Source organism: Malania oleifera, chromosome 7 (genome assembly GCF_029873635.1).
Source record: "Malania oleifera isolate guangnan ecotype guangnan chromosome 7, ASM2987363v1, whole genome shotgun sequence".
Taxonomy (NCBI): Eukaryota; Viridiplantae; Streptophyta; class Magnoliopsida; order Santalales; family Ximeniaceae; genus Malania; species Malania oleifera.
In genome coordinates this window covers 16,067,902-16,081,343 of record NC_080423.1, presented here as the reverse complement: position 1 = coordinate 16,081,343, position 13,442 = coordinate 16,067,902, and positions in this window count along the sequence as shown.

Below are 13,442 nucleotides of genomic sequence, written 5' to 3'. Positions count from 1 at the left end.
CCTGGTTGGCTTGGTCTAGGCTAGTACTTGCACGGTACCGTTGCTATGTGTTCATGGTCCTCGTGATCATGATATCTGTGTTAATGCCGCTGTACGGAGTAGTGTGAGGTCGATGTGGTTATTTTCCAGAAGTGTGCTGTTATCGCCCCTGGTGTACGGACCAGTCTGGGTAGACCCATCGGACCTACAGACTAATGTTTGACTTGGCAGTGGTCGGCCAACCATTGTCAAGTCCCGCATTCGGGGCACACAACCTAGTTATGTGGGGGTAATACATGACAACAGCCAGCTAACCTACCAAGATTGTTTTATGTTATTATTATTATTATATGAAATGAGAAATGTTTATAAAAATGCAGTATGTTCTGCCATGTTTTGATATACATATGTTTTTCCCAGATTTGATAAACAGTACTGAATATGATATGTATGATATGTAGAACACGGAATACTCATGTTGCCACACACTGGTATTAGTTTATTTCCCTTACTGAGAGGTGTCTCACCCCTTAATCTTACAAATTTTTCAGGAGCCCCTGATAGGAGAGCGGGAAAAGCCCTGCTGACCTAGTGCTGGATGTCTGCCCTTTTTGAAGGGTAAGTTTTTGGTAGGGACAGTTAGGTTTTGTGGGATTTGTCCTTAGATTTCATTTTTGGGATGTATATATAGAAGTACAGCGATTGTAGTAACTCTGGTATATTGTGATATATGAAATGATGAGATGCATGAGATTGTATATTTTCTGCTGCTAGGGCTTCTGCTGTATGTTCTGATGTATCCCTGGTACCCACGGGTCTAGGTGGATTATGACCTGCTGAACTGGAATATGAGATGTGTGGTATTGATTTTATGATGAAAAAAAAATATGTGGAAAATGAGCGGGTCGTGACATTTAGATTTGGAACAGATGGATGTAAAGAACACTTTCCTTCATGGTGAGTTGGAGGATGATATCTTTATGGGGCAACCAAAGGGGTTTGTGGAATAAGGTAAAGAACACCTAGTATGTAAGTTGAATAGGTCTCTTTATGGTTTTAAGCAATCCCCTAGGCAATGGTATAAGAGGTTTGATTCTTATATGTTGAGGATTGGGTATGTTAGAAGTAGTTATGATAGTTGTGTTTATTTCAGATTGCTTAACAGTGGTGTGGATGTGATTCTTATGCTATATGTTGATGACATGTTGATTGCCTTTAACTGTATTGATGAATTGAATGTGTTGAAAGCCAGGTTACAAGATGAGTTTGAGATGAAGGATCTTATAGTGCAAGTAAATAGATCCTTAGCCTAGAAATTAGGAAGGACAGACAATAGAATAAGCTGTGGTTGTCACAGGGTAAGTATATTGAGAAGCCGTTGGAAAGGTTTAACATGGATAAGGCTAAACCCGTAAGTACTCCTCTAGCTGCTAATTTTCAGTTGTATGCTAAATTATGTCCTTCTACTGATGAGAATAAGTTGGATATGGCTAGTGCGCCCTTTGCCAGTACAATAGGGAGTTTGATGTATGTTATGGTATGTAGTACACCAGACTTGTCATATGTAGTTAATTTGGTAAGCAAATATATGGCTAATCCAGGTAGAATGCATTGGAATGTGGTGAAACGGATTTTTAGATATTTGTGTGGCACTTCTAATAATGATATCCTATTTGAAAGTACTGATGATTGTAATGTTCAGGGTTATGTGGACTCCGATTATGTAGGTGATTTTGATAAGAGGAGGTCTACTTCTGGCTTCATTTTTACCATGGCTGGTGGTTCCATTAGTTGGAAGGCTATGTTGCAACCTACTACAACTTTGTCTACTATAGAAGCTGAATACATAGCTTTAGTAGAGGCAGGTAAGGAGACTTTGTGGTTAACTGGACTGATTTAGGAACTTGGTATTATGCAGGATAGGTTACACGTATTTTGTGATAGTTAGAGTACGATCCACTTGGCAAGGAATCAGGTTTACCACTCTCGCACAAAGCATATTAAAGTGCGATACCATGCAGTTAGAGATTGGGTTGAAAGTGGTAAGTTTCAGTTATTGAAGATCCACACAGAAGGAAATGCTGCAGATATGCTCATGAAGCCTGTTACATTAGCTAAGTTCAAGCGCTGTATGGACTTAGTTTGTTGGCCTAACTAAGCTTTTCAATCTTGTTTTGATGATAACAAAATGAATGATGCTTTAACATGTGGTGTTGAGTAATGTGTTTTTAGGTAAAAGGACACTCAAGGTTGATAAACTAAAAGTTCAATGCTAATCTAGCAGAAGCTCCTCAGAATATCAAAGGCAATGGACGACAAATGAAGAAGTTAAGGGCAAGCAAACCCAAAGTCAAAAGTGAACCTCAAGAGGCTGAAGAAGGCTGAAGGAACTACTGATTTAAGGAGATCATAATTAGAAGGACTGTTGTAAGTACTTCTAAACCAAATGCCATTTAGATATGTAAAGCTCTCATAAATCAAAAGAAACTAAGAAATATCTTGTTAAAAGAGCTTAAAATATATTTTTAAAATCAAAGCAACAAAGGTCTTAAAGGAAGGAAAGTTTTCAAAAATAAAAAAGAAGTCGGACACCTGACAGACGATTGTCTGTCTATGGATAGACGACTAGCAAAATTTGAGTATTTAAACTGAAGATAGTGTCTTGGCAGACGACTGCCAGTGTTCTGGGTTTAAAATTTAACCATGATAGATGACTGCCAACATTCTGAGTTTCAGATTTCACCATGGCATACGACTGTCATGTCGTGGCAGACGATTGCCACGCGGAGCAGATTTCAGATCTCAAACGGAAAGTTCACTTTTAAAACTTTGAATTTTAAAATTAAGTCGACAAATTTTTTTTTTTTTTTAAATATTACCTAACTTGATGGGGATATGGATCTTTGAAAAAACATATAAATACCTCCTTAGGTAATGAAAAATTTTGAATTTTAAAATTAAGTCAACAATTTTTTTCAAATATTACCTAACTTGATGGGGACATTAATCTTTGAAAAAGTATATAAATACCTCATTGGGTAATGAAAAATATTGAAATTCAAAATTAAGTCAACATTTTTTTTTCAAATATTACCTAACTTGATGGGGACATTGATATTTGAAAAAGCCTATAAATACCACCTTAGGTAATGAAAAATATACATAAGATAAAATACAAAAGAAGAGAGATTAATAAGTCTTTTGCTGAAACTCTTCTTGTGCTGAAATTCTCCTTGAGCTCCATCTGCCCACATCATTTTGTTGGAGAGAAAGAAATTCTCCTTGAGTTCAATTTGCTCACATCTTTTGCTGGAGAGGAATTCTACCATTTTGGTAGATTGAAAATATCAAAACTCAGTTTCGAGTTACAATTCAATTTTTTTTTAAGAACCATCGGTGACTTCTAAAACTTTAGAGCTTCATATATTCTATTTTGCTTTGGTTTTTAGAAGTACAATTTAGATCTCAATTTGTACAACCTGCTCTAAATTTTGAGAGTATTTTTTGTATGCAGATTTATTTTCCATCTTCTTGTACTTTGAACGGTTCAAAGGATTGATTGGATCGTTGGACCAAGCACAGGCTAGTGCTTGGAGGGGTTTTTTTCTTCCTAAAAAAGAGGGTAAATTGTGTAAGGTTTTTTGTTCCACCTGGAAGGAACAAGATTTAGTTAACTCCTTAGGTGGTTGACCTAAGGTGAGGACGTAGGCAAGGGTAAGCTGAACCTCGTAAAAAGTGGTGGTGTTATTCTCTTCTCCTTACTCTCCTTTTAATTTCAGCAACAATATAACTTGCATGAATGTTTTAATACTTGAAATCATAAAGTAATACTTATTAGAATTTAAGTAAACCCAAAAAGGCCTAATTTGTTCTTGGACTTGCGGAAACCGAAAGGGAGTACGTTGGTTAATTGATCACTTGTGGAAACCGAAAGGAAGTACGTTGATTGGTTAACACCCAAAACTTGTTAGCTGAAGGTTTAATTAAGTTCTGATATTGAAAAGGTGTTTGGTTGTCATTATAATATTCAAATTCATAAATCAACAACAAGAATTGAAGATTCATTTGAAGGATCTTTAAATATATCGAATTGATTTCTTGTCTTGTGGTTATTGTGTGTGAATGGTAAATTAATTGATTGTGTTTATTGATTGTGAATTGATTAAAAGGAAATAGGAGTTAGTGTGTATGGCCTAATTAACGAAAATACGAGAATACCTTGAGAGATTGTAAAAAGAGACAAGAGCTCATAAAGAGGATCAAAGAAATTTTTAATAAACCCAATCACCCCCCCCCCCCCCTCTTGGAGCTACACCTTAGTTTTCATAGTTAATGTAGTCTCTTGTTGATTGTTGATAGAACATCCCAGAGTGTGGGGATGGAATGTTGTGCTTGGCTGTGATTAAAAGCCAAGGTGGAGATTGTTAAAAAAATATGTTTATTTTTATTTATTTATCATGGCTTTTATCATAGCCGTTGGATCGTCTCTAAATCCAACGGTTGTGTGGTGTTATATATATGTTTGTAAGCCATGGGAAAATATAAGGATTGCTAGTCATTTTGTGCAAGTAGAGCTTGAGGGGGTTCTCTCCAGGAAGAACTTTTCTTCAACGGGTTGAAGGTGAAGGGTTGTACAGGGGATCTAGGATCGAGGAGAGACTGATTAGATCTTATACTGTAATTGTTTCATAGTGGATTTTTTTCCAGGTGCATGCTCCGTGGACGTAGGCAACCTTGCCGAACCACATAAAATCTCTCATCTCCATTTTTCTGAGAATGTTCTTTGTGTGATTTATTTTTTTGATCAAAAGATTAAAATCGATGCGTGTTAATAGTTTTCCTTGGTGTGATAAATATAATGATATAAAAATACTCCTAACTATGAAAATAATTTCAAGCCTCATTAGTGGAGGGCAACTAATGCAGGTAAAATGACATTGTAACTTAAAAGCAAATAAAATCAAAAGATAAGAAGGATTATGACTCCTAAATAAAGGGGAAAAATAAAAGGCCATGACCCTTTATGAATTTATAATTCGTACAAATTAAAGGTCCCTAACATTAAATGCCAGTGGGTGTGTTTCACTTATGTTGTTGACTTTTTTAGTCATATCCCTTTTTGATAATGACAAATCATATGCATCTCATTTGTGTGTTTAGTGTATGAACATGTTTATATTTCAACTGGCACAAATAGTCAATGCAATATGGAATCCATGAGGTACTTAAAACACATATCACCTGGCCCATTCCATGGAAATTTGAAGAGCAAAAAGTGAAGACATTTATTATTTCAGCTGTAATGCTTTTAGTTTAAATTGTATATGTATGTCTTACTTGATCTGATGGAAAGCTAAATAAGAACCATATACTGACCCTAGGAATTCAAAATTTTCATAGAAAACCTTTTACTTAAAGAGTTAAACTCATACAAAGGTATAAAAAGATTTTGAAGTTCAAAACAAGGCTAAAATGCATATTTTCAAAGAGCGTAGTCGACTGGATCATAAGCCTAGTTGACCGAAACTCATGGATTGAAGATCCGAAAGACTGGATCAATGGCCCAGTCGATCAAACCGCGCTAGAAAGGAAAATCACCTTGGGCAGGTTGACCGAACCTCGGGTCAGTTGACTGGAACTCTCGGGTTGAGCCAATTTTAAGTAGAAATGGCCATAAAATTTAAATTTAATATTATTATTGGCCTAACATGACTTACGGATTTTATTTTGATGATAACAAATCAAGGGTATTTAACATGTTTTGGTTAAAGTGATAATGTTTCAGGAATCAAGTATATAATGTTTCAGGAATCAAGTATATAAGTTCAAGATTAAGTGATCGCAAGCCTTATTGAAAGGTTACATTCCAAGGACGAGTTGAAAAATGAAAGCTTAAAGAGTATAAAAGCATGCATTCAAAGATGATTTGATGAAAGCTTAAAAGAGTATTGAAGCTCAAAGTTAAGATGGACTCAACCAAAGACAAACATGAAGACTCCAAGCTTAGAACATTTTTAAGTCGAAAGAAAGTCTTTATGTAAGTACTTCAGTCAATATGAATTATTTGAAGCTTATTAGGATAAATCATTAACTTAGAGACCATATTTTGAAAAACCCTAGAAAATATTTTCAAGAGTATCAATGTGTTTTGACAAGTATAAAAGAGCACAAAATATTTTGGAAACAAATTGAAAAATAGTTTTTTTAACTGTCCAGACAACTGACTCTTGCTGGTCCAGTCGACTGAACATTTATACAGAGCAAAATTGGATAGACAATAAAGGCCCAGTAGACTGACCCTGATGAGCCCAGTTAACCAACCCTACACTTACCTTGATTTTTTACTAATTTTTAAAGGCTTGGGCGACTGACCTCTTGAGTCCAGTCGACTGACCCTACAAGAAGTTTCCAAAATTAAGTTGTTGAATTCTAAACGTTATGAAAACTTGAGAAACACTCCAAGTCACTTGGGGAACATGAAATACACTTTCTAAACTCTATAAATACCCCCCCCCCCCCAAGACAAAGGATTTTACACATCAAGAATTAAAACTAGCAATCAAGCCTTATTGCTCACAATCTTCAAAAGCTCTCTTGCTCAAAAATTTGCTGAAGTTTCTACTAAGTCTTGCTGAGATTTTCTCACCGATATTTGCACACAAATTCTGAATCTTTCAACCAAATAAAGAAGATCACGGTGATAAATTTCTAGAGCTTCAAATTCTCTATATTTGATATTTTGATTTGAAGTATATAGTTGTGTTTTAAACTTGTTCTAATCAGCTCAGAGTGTCTTTGTACACTAAATTCTCTTGTTGTTTTGTTGACGGTTTAGGATTGTTGAATCGTTGTACTGAGTGTGGGGTATCGCTTGGAGAGGAGGGCTCCATCCTATTAAAGGAGTGTTCTAAAAGGTTTGCTCTGCCCGTAAAAAAGTGGTATAGTGGAATCCTTAAGTGTGTTGCCTAAGGAGAGGACATAGACGGGGATAACTGAACCTCGTAAACTCTCGGTGTCACTCTCTTCCCTAAATCTCTTTAATTTTTTGCATATATAAATTGCGTGGATGCTTATTTAAATTGCTGAAAATTATTTTGTGATTGGGAATTGCAAAAACTTTAAAGAAAGTACATTGTTTGATAAATATCAAAGTTTGCGGAAATCTTAAAGGGAGTACGTTGATTGATAGGTATCAAAGACTGAATTTTGAAAGGCTGCTAAATTTCTAAGTTTGATTCTTTATCAGCATACTATATGGTTTGTTGGATTAACATATTCAAAAGCAAAACTAAAATCTGATATTGGTTTCTAAACCATCTTAAATTGATTCCTAAATTTGATCAAGCTGCGTCTTCACATAACTTGAAATTGGAATATCATTGGATACTAAGTTGATTGGATTGAGTTTTATTTTAAAAGTTGAGATCATTGAAATACACGGCAGATATAAAGATTGTGTAATTATCTTATCTATTCAGACTGATCAATTGGAATTAATCAAGATTATCATTTTTCAATTGATTGTGAAAATTTGGTTAGTCATTGAGTTGTTGAGTTTAATCTTGTAAAGTAAATTACTCTACTAAAACAAGTTTGTTGAGATCTTGAGTGACTTTCAAATATATTGACTTGATAACATCATATTAATTGTTGGGTAATATAAATAAGGTGGTTGATAATAATTATATCAACATCAAGTTAAATTGAATTGTAAGATTAACTTAAAATTCAACAATTTTAAAATCTCAATTCACCCCCCTCTTGGGAGTACACCTTACTTTTCAATTATTATAATGGCCAAATGCTCATAAAACGGTCACTTGGGGTCTTTGCCTATAAATACCTTGCCCAAAGCACTTAAAACAACTTTTGCTAATCTTATATTACACTCTTACACATTTGGGCATTTTATACCCTCATTTTTTCAAATCAAAGAGTATATTCTCTCATCTACTTTCTTCATTTAAAAAAAACATTTTGAGAGAGAAACTGTAGGTTCTCTTATACTCTTGGTTTTGAAAATCATTTTTTGGAGAAAACATTTATTGCTCTTGAATTTTTGAAGAAGCATTTATTGTGCATTTATTTTCACATCAAAGATCAACTACTCTCATTTACCTTTATTTTGTAAAAATCTTTTTGAGAGCAAAACCCTAGCCTCTCCTATTCTTATCTTGAAAAATATTTTTGGAGAAATCATTTATTGGGTTTGAATCTTTGAGGCATTTATCATACACATTATACTCAAAGATCATTTACTCTCATATATTGCAAAAATCTTCTTGAGAGAAACACACATACTCTATTGAGCTTAAATCTTATCTTATGAGAGTGCATTAAGGTTTTCATTGTACAAATTAGCTTTTGAAGAAGCATTTCCTTGTATGCAAAAACTTTTTTTTCATTTGTATTTTGCAGTTTGGGTTTGAACCGTGCTAGGCGTGGGGTATCGTTTGGAGAGGTTGTAACGACCCAAAAATTTCTACCATTTTTTTTATATCTCTGATACCATGATAATAATAAAAATAAAGTCAACCCGAACCCAAGGTGGAGTATCAGAGATACTCTTGTTCATATTCACATTCTATCAATGTAGCGGAAAACATAATACACCTAAACTTTATATACAATACCAGAGTGCTAGAGTCTCCAAAATATGTATGCATACTTCCCAAAAATTCATCAAAAATCCCCATCATTAAACAAACATAACCCCAGTCCCCCAACAAAAACACATACCCTGTAATCCTGATGCTACAACTCTCCTATCTCGGAGCTCGCTCCGCCTAGCTACTTGGATTACCTAAAATGTTTTAAGATTCTTGGGGTGAGACACCTCTTAGTAAGATGGAATAAATTAACACCAGTGTGTGACAGATGGGTTTTACACAAATAACATAATTGTTAATTTAAACTGTAACTAAGATAGCATTTAAATGTAAATCCGTATCATAACTCACACCTATACCATTTAGAATACACGTTTTCCATTTGAACGTACTTCTAGCTGTAATTCATATTTTATGTTTCTGTAAATCTACGTATATGTAAATAACTGTGAAAATTTTCCTGGATGGATAACTGTAATCATGAATTAACCCTGCATGATTGGGTTGTGCGGCCTGTGGGTTGTACTTAACCAGAACTGGCTTACCAAGTTAAGTCAAGCTATAACTCGTCTATAGTACGATTGACCTGCTTAACCTGATCTAGACTGTGAAGAACCAGGAGATTATCGTAATTAAATAATAAAGGAGAGGTGAGAAAAGGAAAAATTTTAAAGAAGGTTAGCAAGGTCTTGTCGACAAACCGGCTTCTTGGACGCGTGTCTCGTCAACGAGAAGTTACTGAGGGGCAGTTTCCAGGACTTGAATTTTTTCAATGAGGAGTAAGGGTTCGTCGATGAAACTCCTTCTTGGACTCATCAACGAGGTGACGTGTCTCGTCGATGAGGCCATGTGGACAAGCACTCTTTAAAAAGCCAAAAACCATCTTTCTGCAAGAGAATTGCATGTAGGGCCGTTTCTCTCTCTAAAAACTGGTCTCCTCCTCCTTCTCTCTAGAATTTCAGCCCTAATTTACGCCAATTTGACGATTCAAAGCCACCATGTTACTCTTGGGAAGATTCTCTACAAATCTGCTGGAGTGATTCGTCGGTTAGGCCAACTTGGGCACCATCCCAAAATTTGAGTAAGTTAGTTATTTTCAGTTTTATAAGGTATTTGGTGTTTCTGGACTGAGGAGAATATGTAGGGTAAGATAATACTAAAGTTTTGTTGGGGGAAAAATGTAATTTCAGGGTATTGTGCTGGGAACACTACAAGTGTAGGGTTGGTTGTTTTGTGGGCTTCTCAGAAAGCCAGGTAAAGGGATAAACTGAGTTAGTATTTTTGCATGAAATTATTTATCAGAATACAACATTCATTTTCAAGGGAATATGCATATAATGAAACTGTGTTTGGGAAATACTGTTGTTGAATAAAGAAATGGATTTTAAATATATATCATTAAGAAACATGATTTTAGTTCATATTTACGCGTCGAAGGTTATTTACAGTTATGTGGCATGAGTATGATTTTTCATGATAATTTAGCTAAATCACGAAATTACGATTTTCAAGAATGAGCATGAACTCACAAGTTTTCGGGAAAATTATTAAGCAATACTGAAACCATGTTTTATAGATATTATGTAAATTAGTACATGAATTTCATGTTCAATACGTTATGATATGTCGGCGCAGATGCCGTGATTTTCATGTTATGATATGCCAACGCAGATGTTGTGATTCATGTTGGCTCAGATGCCGTTATTATGTATGATATGTAAGAATTCATGAAATATTAACATGACAGATACTAATATGATTATGAAATGTACTATATGTTATCAGAACCTGAATGACTTAGTTTAGTTTTCACGATGCACGATACCGTAGCTAACAAGTACAAGTTCAAGTTCATGTTCATGAATAGTGCTATAACACATCTTATGTAGAGTGTGGGAGATGACAGTCAATGTGGTTTCATGGTAGTGCAGGAGTATCCCTGGCAGTCTGGACTAGGAGGGGCAAACCCATCGTACTTACACACTCATGTCTGACTTAGCATGGTTGGCAAGCCATTGCTAGGTTCCGCCTTTGAGCCACACAACCCAGTCATGTGGGGTTAATACATGACATCAGCTAGCTATCCATCCAGGGTATTATTCATTTATTGTACATTTATATAATACGATTTCCAGGTGCTGTAATTTAGTATGTTATATCATGTTATGATGAAATATGTTTTACTCAGATACGATATAGATAGTTTTTACCAGATATGATTTAAGTACTGATATCATGCATAACACAAAAATACTCATGTTACCACACATTGATGTTAGTTTATTTCCCTTACTAAGAGGTGTCTCACCCTAGAATTACAAACAATTTCAAGAAATCCAAGTAGGAGGGCAGATAGAGCCCTGCAGCAGTAGGAGTGGACTGAACTACCCTATCAATAGGGTAAGTGAACGAGCTAGGGTCAAATAAATTTTTGGGTTGAGATCCTAGGAATTTTTTTTTTTTTGGTTTTCTATGGATGACTGTATATGTATTTATGACAGATTTAGTAGATCTCTAGTATAGTTTCTGGTGTATCATGGCATGTACATGATTTTATGTTTTCCGCTGATTAGGTATCAGAGTTGTATGACAAGTATATCCTTGGTACACATGGGTTCAGGTTGATCATAATTATAATAGTTTAGAAGAATGTTAGAATTATTAATATTATTATTACAAGAAGGAAAAAACAAGGCAAAATAGGCAAGTCGTTACATGAATTGTTAGGGAGCTCCTATACTCTTCACTGAGGCACAATCGACTGCCATTACTACACTCTATCTGAGATGTACGGTTGCACTATCTATGCTGTATTAGCTACGGTACCGTGCTCTGTGTTCTGTCCTAGTCCATCAGGGTTTTGATACTGCATAATACTATTTCTATATATTACTGTTTTACCATAATTCTGTGATAACTGTAATACCATGATTCTGTAATAATTGTAATACCATGATTCTTTAATAATAGTAATACTATGATTTTGTAATAACTGAAATATCATGGTTCTATAATATTTGTAATAGCATGGTTCTGTAAAAGCTTTAATATCATGGTTCTGTAAAAGTTATGTAAAATTTTGTATCAAATTTTTGTACTAAAACTGGTATTTCTCATACCACACAATTTGAGTAATGCTTATAATACTATATTCTGTATGGGAAAACTGTATTTTACTACTGTATGGGAAAATTATATTTTCTGCTGTATAAAAATAATATATCATCTGTAGAGTTTTTCATGCAACCCAAATTTATGAATTTTCCCGAATATGCATTTCATTTGAAAAATCATAAATTTTCATGCCCATAATTTCATATACCGTAATATCCAGAAAATCATATATTGATATTTCATAATCTTATACTATACTTTAACCAGAAAAATTTCTAAAACTAATTGGTATAACTTATTCCCCTTACATGTTTATTGAGAGTGTGCCTACAAGTATCCTAGACTGACGCCCGCGGTGTTCACACAGCCCCTGTATTCACAAACCCTGCCTTAATTAGTTCAACCTCAGAATAATAATCATATTCACATTTCCTAGGCCTACACATTCCAAAACTAGTTAAACTGTAAAACAACTAATAATTCATCTCCTTTACCTCAGCCTTGAAGTGGTGCCTGGAAATCCCAAAACATAAAACTGCTTCGATTAACTTGCTAAGGGTCACTCCTAGGACCCCGTGGTGATGTCTGATCGTCGAATCGGGCTGAAATTAGAGAGACTCGAAGAGAGAAAGGAGACGGTTCCGTAGGTTTTAGAGAGAGGGATTTTAATTTTTTGATTACATGAAATGGGCTTGCAAGATTTATTTTATTAAGCACTGCCAGATGAAACCATCGACGGTTTGGATTTTAACCCTTCCGTTTTTCACTGTTTTACCGTTATTGAGCTGCGGTTACACAAAACCATCGACGGTTTTTTGGCCTCCCACTAAACCGTCAACGGTTTGGTCTACACCAAACCATATTCCATCTTTTCTTTGTTTTTCTTATTATTTAAATTTTCCGGGTCTCTACAGAGTTGGCTCCACCTATAAGGAGTGGTGTAACGGGGGACTCCGTCCGAGTGAAGGAGTGTGTATAAGGTGGCTCCGCCTTGTTTAAGGAGTGGATAGTGTGCAACGACCCCAAATTTCTGCTATTTTTTTTTTCACTTATTAATAATACTCTAATACCATATAACGTAGTCAAAGTCAACCCGGACCCATAGGTACTAGGGAAATTACCTATTTATATATACTTGTCATCTAAGCAGTGGAAACTATAATATACTTAACTTATAAACAATACCAGAGATTCACTGTTCTATATATACACATATATACCCCAAAAATATGTCTTGTCTCTGACATGATTACTTACCTTGCAACTGGGGTAATATTAATGAACTCCTCTATCACGGAGCTCGCTCCACTCGTCTGTCAGGATTTCCAAAAATATTTGTAATGCTAGGGTGAGACACCTCTCAGTAAGGGAAATAGGCTAATATCAGTGTGTGGCAACGTGAGTTTTATCATATTATAAAAATATACTGCAAATAATATAACTATAATATATCTTTAAGTTGTAACTGATAACACATGAAAATTTGTACTTTTAAGTATAAACTTACTATTTCATAATGAATTATTGTATCATTTAAATCATCTGTTAAATCTATATATTACTGAATCATACCCTGGATGTATAACTGAATATCATGAGTTCACCCCCCTATGATTCGGGTTATGCGGCTCATAGGCTGGACTTAACGTTGGCTGGCCTACCAGGTTAAGTTAAACATGACATAACTACGCACAATTGCCCACCCATCTTGACCTGTCCATCCTACTCTTCGTCAAACCT